The following is a 10,877-nucleotide window of genomic DNA, read 5'->3' on the forward strand; positions in this document are numbered from 1 at the left end:
ATAAAGGTATTGTGTCCATTTACAACTAAAAATATTAAAAAAAAAGAATACAAATATATTCTGGAGACTTCATAGGATGAAAGTGAAAGGATGGAAAAAGATAAGCCATGCAAATAATAATTAAAGAAGAGCAGAGTGGCCATACTAATACTAGACAAAATAAACTTAAGGTAGAGAAAAGGTTGAAAAAGACAAAGATATTATACATAAGTAAATAAATATTATACATATACATATATATATAATGATCATATAGGTATAAGAACTATTTATACACACATTTGACCATATAAATAGTCAATTCATTAGCAAAATTATAAGAATTCTCTATACACCAAACAGTAAACTTGACAGATCTGAAAGGAGAAATAACTCCTCAATAATAGTAGGAAATGTCAACACTCCATTTTTTCTTTTTTTTAATATTTTATTTGGACACAATATCTTCATTTATTTATTTTTATGTGGTGCTGAGGATTGAACCCAGCACCCTGCACGTGCTAGGTGAGTGTTCTACCATTGAACTACAACCCAGCCCCAACACTCCACTTTTGATATAGATAGAATACTGAAACAATTCTACAGAAGAATTTTTCTCAAGGGCACATGGAAAATTCTTTCAAAAGATAAGCTAGTTCAAAAAACAGGTCAATGTGTTTAAAAAAATGGAAATCATACAAAGTATTTTTCCAATCACAGTGAAATGGAAAAAGAAATAGGAAAATTGGAAATGCCAGACATGTGGAATTAAACAACACACTATTAATCTATGAGCCATGGAAGAAAACACAAGTGATATTAGAAAATAAATTGAGACAAATGAAATGAAAGCACAACAAACCACTGGGCCTGGTGGCACATGCCTGTAATCCCAGTGATTCATGAGGCTGAGGCAGGAGGATCACACAAATTTGAGAACAGCCTCTGCAATTTAGTGAGGCCCTAAGCAACTTAGCAAGACCCTGTCTCAAAATAAAAAATAAAAAGGGCTGGGAATGTGGCTCAGTGGTTAAATGCTCCTGGGTTCAATCCCTGGTACCAAGGGAGGAAAAAAAAAAAAAGAAAAAGAAAAAAAAGCACAACATACCAAAAGAAGAGACACAGGCTGGGGATGTGGCTCAAGCTGTAGCGCGCTCGCCTGGCATGCATGCAGCCCGGGTTCGATCCTCAGCACCACATACAAACAAAGATGTTGTTTCCACTAAAAACTGAAAAATAAATATTAAAAAATTCTCTCTCTCTTTCTCTCTCTTAAAAAAAAAGAGACACAAATTAAAGGAAAGACATCACATCTCATATTCATGGATTAGAGAACTTAGAATTGATAAGATGTCAGTACTATCCAAAGTGACCTATAGGTTTTATGCAATCCCTATTAAAATCCCTATGATGTTTTTGCAGAAATAGAAAATTTTCATACGGAATCTCTGAATAGCCACACACACACAAATCTTTGAGGTCTCACAGTTGCTTATCTGAAAATTTATTCCAAATTTTAGTAATCAAAATAATTTGATATTGGCATAAAGACAGACATGTAGATCAGTGGAACAGAATAGAGACTTCAGAAATAAACTCATATATATATACATATATTATAATATATGTATATATAGTGAAAAATGTTCAGTAAAGGTGCTAAGACCATTTGGGAGGGAAAGAACTAAATTGGGAAGTCTTTCAACCAGTAGTGTTGGGAAAACTTGATATTTACATGTAAAAGAATACAGATGGATCCTTACATCATACCATACAAAAATTAACATAAATGAAAGAAAAAATTGAATTAAAGGCCTAACATAAGATCTACAACTACAAAACTTCTTTCTGAGTGCAGTAGTGCATGCCTGTAATCCCAGTGACTCAGGACCCTGAGGCAGGAGGATTGCAAGTTTGAGACTAGCCTCAGTAACTTAGTGAGACCCAGTCTCAAAATAAAAATAAAAAGAATTAGGGGTGTATGTCAGTGGTAAAGCACCCCTGGTAAAGAGGTAAATTATTAACATATATATGTATATACATACATATATATATATATATATATATATATATATATGATTGAAATCATATATAATATATATAAATTATATATATATATATATATAATTTAGAGAAAGCTTCATGATACTGGAGCAGAATGTGATATCAGAGGCACAGGCAACAAAAGAAAACAGAGGGGTTGGCGGGTTGTGGCTCAGTGATAGAGTGCTCACCTAGCACATGTGAGGCACTAGGTTCGATCCTCAGCACCACATAAAAATGAAATAAAGATGTTAAAAAAAAAAAAGAAAACAGATAAATCAGGTTTGATTTGCAGACACCATTCTTCTCATTACAACTTCACATGGTCTTTCCTTGGTGTGTGCATGCATAGAGAAGAAATCTTTCCCTTCATACAATGTGCTCATACTATCATGAGAATTCCTCCTTCATAAGCTAATTTAAAGCTAATTACCTCCCAAAGACTCCACCTTCAACTACCATCATACAGGGGGCTAGAGTTTCATTATATAAATTTTAAGGCAGGATAGTAGAAACATTCAATCCTCAAAGTACCTTATGACTCAGCAATTCTACTTCTGGGCATATAACCAAATGAATTGAAAGCAAGAATATAAAGATACATTCATGTTCATAGCAGATTTTTCGGAATAGCCAAAAGGTATGGAAAAAACCAAGTATCCATCAATAGAATAGGTAAACAAAATATGATATACACATGCAATGGAATTTAACTCAAACATAAAAGGAATGAAGCACTAAAAAACATGCTCCAACGTGAATAAACCTGAAAAACATGCTAAGTAAGCCAGTCACAGAAAGACAAATATCACAAGATTTCACTGATATGAAGTATTTAGATTCATAGAGATAGAAAATAGGATGGTGGATGCAAAGGGGGAATTAGAAGTTTTTATTTAATGGAAATAGATTCAGTTTCACAAAATGAAAAAGTTATAGAGATCTGTTTTAAAATAATGTGAATACAGTTAACACTATTGAGCTGGACACTTAAAATGGTTAAAATAGTATTCTGTAGTATATGCTTATTACTACAATTAAAAATTTTAAATATAATAAAATAAAGATTTAAAAGAACAATTTAAAAAGTTCCGGGGACTGGGGGTGTGGTTCAGTGATGGAGTGTGTACTTTGCATGCATTCTGGGTTCAACTTCTAGTACCAAAACAAAATAAAATGAACAACAAAGAAACAAAGGGGCTGGGATGTGGCTCAAGTGGTAGTGCGCTCGCCTGGCATGCCTGTGGCCCGGGTTTAATCCTCAGCACCACATACAAACAAAGATGTTGTGTCAGCCAATAACTAAAAAATAAAATATTAAAATTCTCTCTCTCTCTCTTTAAAAAAATTCTCTCTCTTTAAAAAAAATTATAAAAAAAAATCAAAGAAGTTTCCAGTGGCAAATTTTATGCTCTGTATATACTTCTCCATTCTCCCCTTTACAATTTACAATTGAAAACAAAACAAAACAAAAAATAATGTTTGGTAAGGTTCCTTGGAGGTTTGAAATTTTAGGGCCATAGGAGTTTTTGTCTCTGTCAAGATGAAGCTTACTTACTGGGAAAATCATTCTGTATGTTCTGTAATCCTAGAGAAGACCTTGTAGGCTATAGAGAAGAACACACATTTAAGACATCACTGGACATTCGCAACATAGAAGAGGCTGCTTTATACATTGATTCCTGCAACTCATATTTGAGGATCATAGATTAGAATTTATAGAACTAAATACTTTATCTCAGAGATAGATTTGTTTAGTTCGACATATATTTTATTTGAATCATCTTTATGACATTGTTGACAGGTCAATATCAAATATATAGCAACGATTCTTTTAAAAATATTATTGTTTTAGAGCTTGACACAGTGAAACACATCTACAATCCCAGTAGTTGAGGAGACTGAGGCAGGAGGATTGCAAGTTCAAAGCCAGCCTCAGCAATTTAGTGAGACCCTAAGCAACTTAGCAAGACCCTGTCTCTAAATAAAATATAAAAAGAACTGTGGATGTGGCTCAGTGGTTAAGCACCCCTGGGTTTAATCTCTGGTGTGTGTACGCGGGGCCAGGTGCGATGGTGTACACCTGTAATCCCAGGGGCTGGGGAGGCTGAGACCAGAGAATCATGAATTCAAAGGCAGCCTCAGCATTGGCAAGGCATTTAGCAAGTCAGAGAGACCCTGTCTTTAAATAAAATACAAAATAGGGATGGAGATGTGGCTCAATGGTTGAGTGCCCCTAAATTCAATCCCCAGTACTCACCCCCACCCCCCACTGGCCAAAAAGAAATTACCTGTCATTCAACCAATCAGATATGACCATTATCATTTTGATAAACAACCCACTGGACATGCCCCTTTTTCTATACACACACACACCCTTTTATATAAATGAGTTCAAATTATACAAAATAATATTACCAAAAATAACACATAAATAAATCAAATAACCAAATGAGAGAGAAATTGATTTGATTTGCTAAGGAGATTGGTATGGTTTGAATATGTACCCCAACATTTCATGTGCTGAAGGCTTGGTCCCCATGGTGGCAGTGTCAAAGTGGTAGAACCTTTAACAGGTAGGACCTAGTGTGAGGTAATTAGGTCATGTGAGTTTCATCCTTAGAAAGCATTAATGTAAGTGTATTAGTCAGGGTTCTTTTATATAATTATATAAAAGAATAATTATAAAAGGAGGACTTATTAGGTTGGCTTACCAACCAGAAGCTGGATAGTTTACAATGGTCGTCTTCAGGCTGGAGAGCTGGAAGAACCAAGAGCTGGGCAATCCAAGAGGCTGAAGCCTCAGAATAAGAGAGATCAACAAGGGTGCTACCCTAGTCTGAGACCAAAGGCTTCTAAAGAATCAGTTTTGGAAGAGTGAAGAAGCCAGAATCATAGTAGCAAATCAAGAACCCATTCAAGAAGAATTTTTATTCCATCCAAGCCATTATCCTATTGGTTGGTGCTACTCATGCTTAGAGAGGGTCTCCATTTCAGTTGGTTATCACACATGCCAATCATTCCTAGATACACCCTCAATCCCCTTAATCTTCATCATCTCTTAATCCAATCAGATTGACAATTCAAATTAAACATTATTGAAAGGCCAAGGTTCCTTGTTGGAGATTAAAATACACACACACAGATAGCAGTGACAAAGATGAAGCACTTTACTGCAAGCTGGTGCTAGTTTATATAGAGAGTCAGTTATCTTAAATCAGGAAGCTCCTGGGGCCAATCATAGTAAAGGTCAGGTCATCACCTTACTGTGCACCCACGTCTGCCCTGCATAAGATTCATGGGGGGCATGAGCTGTCCAAAAGCGCGGAATACAGGAGGACCAATTAGAAGGTTTTCAAAACAACTTGTTATCTGCCCACTGGCAACTTGCCCGCTGCCATGTTGCATTCGGGGCTCCTTATCTGAAAGGCCCCGGGAGTTCTAGCTGCTCACTGGCAATTTGCCCACCGCCATGTTTGAAAGGCCAGGGGAGTTCTCAGGGAGACTCCCAACAATTATAGTAGGTCTTGTGGAATTGGACTAGTTCCCATGAGAATGGGTTGTGATAAAAGAGCCTAGCACTTCCCTTGTTCTGCGTGCATTGCCTGGCACTCACACATGCTCTTTCCATTGTGATGCATCTTCCATGAGGCCTCTCTAGAGTCAAGTAAATGTTGGCACCATGCTCAGCTGCAGGTATCTTGAGAAAATGGACCAAGACAGGGAGGCTGTAGAACTTGAGAACTCGAGATGACACAAGAGAACTATGGACGAAGGACTTTGTAAACCTGCAAGAGAGACAAAGCATAAGTGTTAGACAAAGAGTAAAATGTGAGCACAGGTTTCAGAGATAGAAAGTAAGTGATTTTGGTATGTTCATTCCAGCACTTCTGGAGACCCGCCTTCGCCAACATGATGGCGCCCAGTCGGGGCACGTCAGATTGCTTTGAGTTTTGGCTGGGGTGGGGGTCTGGGCTTTAGGCAGATAGTATTTAGTTTCACAGCTTTGGAGCCACCTGCTCCCAGAGAATTCACTAATTTAAGTGGAATCAGAAATCAGGGTGGAACCTGTTACCTCAATTCCCTTCTTCAGACTCTTCATCTCACACCTGAATTCAGAGAAGCTTTATTTTCTCTTGGCCCAGAAGAACTTGGTTTTTTTTAGAGGATAAGGATAAACCAGATGCAAAGGTTTGAATCATACCTTTGCAATTGCAGGGTTTGTTTGCTCAGCTTCTGCTGTTAGACCAGGAAGCTGCATCCATAGTGGAGCTCCACCGACAGCTCCGGGTGGACCAGCGATGAGGTATGAAGGGCCCTGAGGAAGTTGCCAGCAGTAGAGGAAAAAAGTCAGTGCTGGAAATGAGACAACATGATGTGCAGAAACTGAATCGAATTCTCTTCAGGGCTTTGGAAACTTCTTTGGTTGGGACCTCTGGCAATGACCTCATCAATTGTCTGTATCATGGAACCATTGTTAACCAGGTTGTTTGTAATGAATGTAAGAACATGAGTGAGAAGCAGGTGAATTCACAAGAGTGTTAGTAATAAATTATATTGTAAATTACAGTTCATGTAATTAAGTGTGATAAAAAGGTTTATTATTAGAAATAATTTATCAGTTTTTTCTGTTTTACTCTGACTACACCCCAGTCACCAGTTAATAATACAGTTCCCCATGTGAACTGAAAGAAGCAAATATCTTAAAACAATATTTTACTCAGTACTCTAATATTTAAAAAGAGTTTTGGGGGGAGGTTTGCAAATACAAACACTGGTCTTGTAAGGGTCCGGCGAAGCGTCGGAGAAAGAGACCACAAGAGACCAGCCTCATGCAACAGGCAGGGGGAAGTTTATTAGGATCTGGTTCAGTGCACTGAGGCTCCAGGCAGGCTCGCACACAAAGGGAGAGCAGCCCAGAGCCCCGAGCAGAGGTTAAGCAGAGCTTAAGTACACTTTTTGGAGAGGGCGGGGGGCTTTGCATACATCAGAACAAATCATTATGAGGCACTGGAAAATTGAACAATAACTCTGAGGCCTGATTAGTACATTCATTGGTGGGAACAGATTGGACAGGGGTGATTGGTCACTTCTAAGCGGGGTACACATTCAAATTGATTGGTTTTGGGACTTGCAATGTCTACGTGCCATTCTACACAGAGTCCCAAGTTATTAGACAACCAGAGGAGTCAGTGAGAATATTTACTGGGCAGTTCGGGTATTGTCCTAACAGCTACAGAGATTACAGGTTCCAGGGGTAGCAGAGGAATTGTAACAATACTTGGTCTTTTACTTTTTAACCCAAGCCTTGCAGTTAGAAACTTTACAATGTCTGGTCTTTTACACTTTAACTCGGTTTCTGCGGCTTAGAGTCAGCTTAAAAATTTTACCTTTACAGTCTCTTCAGAGAATCCAGTATCATCATGGTTAGACTATTGTAAATAAAATTAATTAGGTAAAAAAAATACTGAGAATATTTAAATTGACAGCATCTGTAATTAAATATTAGAGTTAGTTTACTAATACCCTTCAGAAAGTTTATCTCATATATGTGCTTATGTTTATGTATTAAATATAAATTTCATTGAAAATAAAAAAAGTAAGTGATTTCACATAGCTAAAGCTCAGGGTCAGTGGAGAATAGAAGTTGAGACTAGGAAGGCAGGTTGGGCCAGATTTGAAGATACAAGAATATATCCACAGACTTTAGGTACCCATTCTGAAAAATACTGTCTGATACAAAATACTAAAATTTACACATGAAAAGCTATTTTAAAAAACAACTTTGAAAAGCATGTCATTCAAATAGAATAATTTCTATTTCCACTGCATGTTGCTGAGCAATTAAAGTCTATCACTCATTAAGCACATAGAATTTACTTCAAAGCAATTTGTACGTTATTTCAGGTATACATACCTTATCTACACAACTGGACTATCATTAGAAGGATACCGTTTTAGGTACACTGTGCCTACTGTTTTTGTGTAGGAGGTGTTATTTGAGTACACATGATGATTGTATGGCTTTTCCCCTTTTCATTTTGTTATATGGATACCATTGAGGGATTTTTTTTCTAAAAAAAAATTATTTTTGTATATTGAGCCATCTTAGTCTTCCTGGAATAAATACCATTTAGCCCTGATACATAATCATTTCTATATATTATTGGATTCCATTTCTCTCTCTCCTTGCCTTTCCCACCCCAGCCTCTCTCTATATATATCTCAGTACTAGAATATATTTGTAACTGAACCCAAGGCCTTGTACATGCTAGGTGAGTGCTCTATCACTGAACTATTTCTCAGCACTCCACCCCATACCTGTTTTTTTTTTTTTTTTTTTTTTTAATTTGAGGAAGGATTTCAATAATTTTCCAGGCTGGCCTTGAACTTGCAATCCTCCTTTCTCAGCCTCCTAAGTAACTGGAATTACAGGTACATTAACTGTGTCTGGCATGTTTGCCAATGTATTTTTGAGAGATTTTGTCCCTATATTCATAGGAGTTTTTTTTAACTTATATATGGATACACTGCCTTTACTTTATTAATTTTTATGTGGTGCTGAGGATAGAACCCAGTGCCTCACATGTGCTAGCCAAGTGCCGTACCTCAGTACCATATCACCATTCTAGCGCTTGGCAAGCTCTTTACTGCTGAGCCCCTCAGAAGAGATTTTAGCTTGTAACTTTTTTCTTGTGATGTCTTTGACTGACATTGGTACCAGGATAACACTGGCTTTATAGAATAAGGCAGTAAAGTATTCACTTTTCCTTAATTGTTAGGGAAGTTTGAGAAGAATTAGTGCTAATTCTTTAAATATTTAAACTAAACAGTGAAGCTGTTTAGTCTGCTAGTGGTGCAATAACAAAAATCATAGACTAGGGGCTGAAACAACAAAAATATGTATTCTCACAATTCTGGAAGATGAAAGTATAAGATCAAGCTGTGGGTATGGTGGTTCCTTCTGAGGCCTCTCTCCTTGGCTTGTAGATGGTTACTCTCTCCTTGCGTCTTCATATGTCTTTGCTCTGTGTATGCCTATGTCCTAAACTCCTGTTCTTATAAGGACACCGTCATATGGCTCACTCTACTGACCTCATCTCAACTTAATAACCTCTTTAGAGACCCTAACTCCAAATCCAGTCATATACTGAGGTGCTGGAGTTAGGACTACAACATATGAGTTTTGAGGGTACACAATTTAGTCTACATCAGAAGTCATATCACCCTTGAGCTTTTCCATTTTAGGAGGTTTTTCATTTTTAACTATTTTATTCTGGTAAAATATATCTAAAGTAAAATTTGTCATTTTACCCATTTTTAAAAAGACAGTTAAGTAGTATTAAATACATTCACAGTGATGTGCAATCAATCTCTAGAACTTTTTCACCTAGCAAAACTGAATTAACTAACAACTTCTCATTCTCTCCTTTCTCCCAGACCCTGTTAACTACCATTCTACTTTCTGTCTCCTTGACTACTCTAGGTACTTCACATAAGTGAAATCATAAAATATTTATCTTTTTGTGACTGGCTCATTTCACTTAGCATAATGTTTAAAGATTTATCCATGTTGTAGCACAGTTAAGAATATATCCTTCATTCTAATGCTGAATAATATACCATTGTACATACAGATCACATTTTATTTTTCCATTCATCTGTCAGTGGATATTTGAGTTGCTTCTACCATTTGACTATCTTTAATATACTTCTATGAACACAGGTGTGCAAATATGTCTTGGAAACAATGCTTTCAATTTTTTTGATATATATACCCAGAAGTGAGATTGTTGGATCATATGGCAAGCCTTTTTTTTTTTTTTTTTTTGAGGAACCATTTTGCTATAGTTTGGATCTCGAATGTCCCGGAGGGACTATATGTAAAAGCATGGTGCTCAGGTGGTAGAACCTTGAAAGGTAGGGCTTGTGGGAGTTCTCTAGGTCACTGGAGGCATTGTGACCTATGTTGAAGGGGATTATTGGTCCTGGCTGCTTTCTCCCTCTCTCTCTGTCTCTCTGTCTCTCTCCTACTTCCTGGTGATGAGGTAGGCAATTTTGCCATGGCACACTCTTACATGATGTGCTTGTCTTGCCACAGACAATGACACCTATAGATCTTGGACTATAATCCCAAATTCTGAGCCAAAATAACCCTTTCATCTTAATAAGTGAATTATTAAGGTATTTGTTATAGTAATATAAATCTGATTAACCTAAATATTTTTTTTCTTTTTGGTGGCAGTATCTCATTCGGCTGCTTAGACTGGTTTTGAAATTTGGTCAAATGATTCTTCTACTTCAGCCTCCCAAGTAGATGACTACAGGCATGTGCTGTCATGCCTGACTTTCCATTTTTTGGGTTGTCTTTTCACTATTTTGATTGTGTATTTTGAAATACAGAAGTTTAAATTTTTTTATATAGTCCAATTTATCTTCTTCTTGTTGTTGCCTGGGTTTTTGGAGTCATATTTAAGAAATCATAATCAAATTCAATAGCATTAAAATTATCTACCCCATCCCCACCCCTAAGCATTTTATAATTTTAGTTCCTAAGTTTAGGTTTTGGTCCATTTTGAATACACTTTTTTTTTTAAAGAGTGATAAAATTTATTAGGAAGGGGGGATTTAAATTAGACCCCCACATTACACACACAGGAAACAAACTATGTAACTATAGTTTCTAAAGGGGAAGGAGGGCAGGCAGAGGGCCCTGGATCACAGGGAACAGGTAGCTTCAGCTGAACAAGAGGGGTTATGGGTTTGAGGTGGATAAAGCCACAGCTCACCACCCCTCATGGGAAGTTTAGTGACTAAATGCTGCTACTCAAGTCCCCAACCCCAAAGCCAGTAAC

The 10,877-nt window shown here is 37.0% G+C and overlaps 1 pseudogene; it reads left to right on the forward strand.

Annotated features, from left to right (window-relative positions):
* The first annotated feature begins 5,934 nt into the window (after positions 1–5,934).
* LOC143642382 (ubiquitin carboxyl-terminal hydrolase 40 pseudogene) lies at positions 5,935–6,219 on the forward strand (annotated as a pseudogene).
* Positions 6,220–10,877: the final 4,658 nt, after the last annotated feature.

The sequence above is a fragment of the Callospermophilus lateralis genome, chromosome 12 (assembly GCF_048772815.1).
Source record: "Callospermophilus lateralis isolate mCalLat2 chromosome 12, mCalLat2.hap1, whole genome shotgun sequence".
NCBI lineage: Eukaryota > Metazoa > Chordata > Mammalia > Rodentia > Sciuridae > Callospermophilus > Callospermophilus lateralis.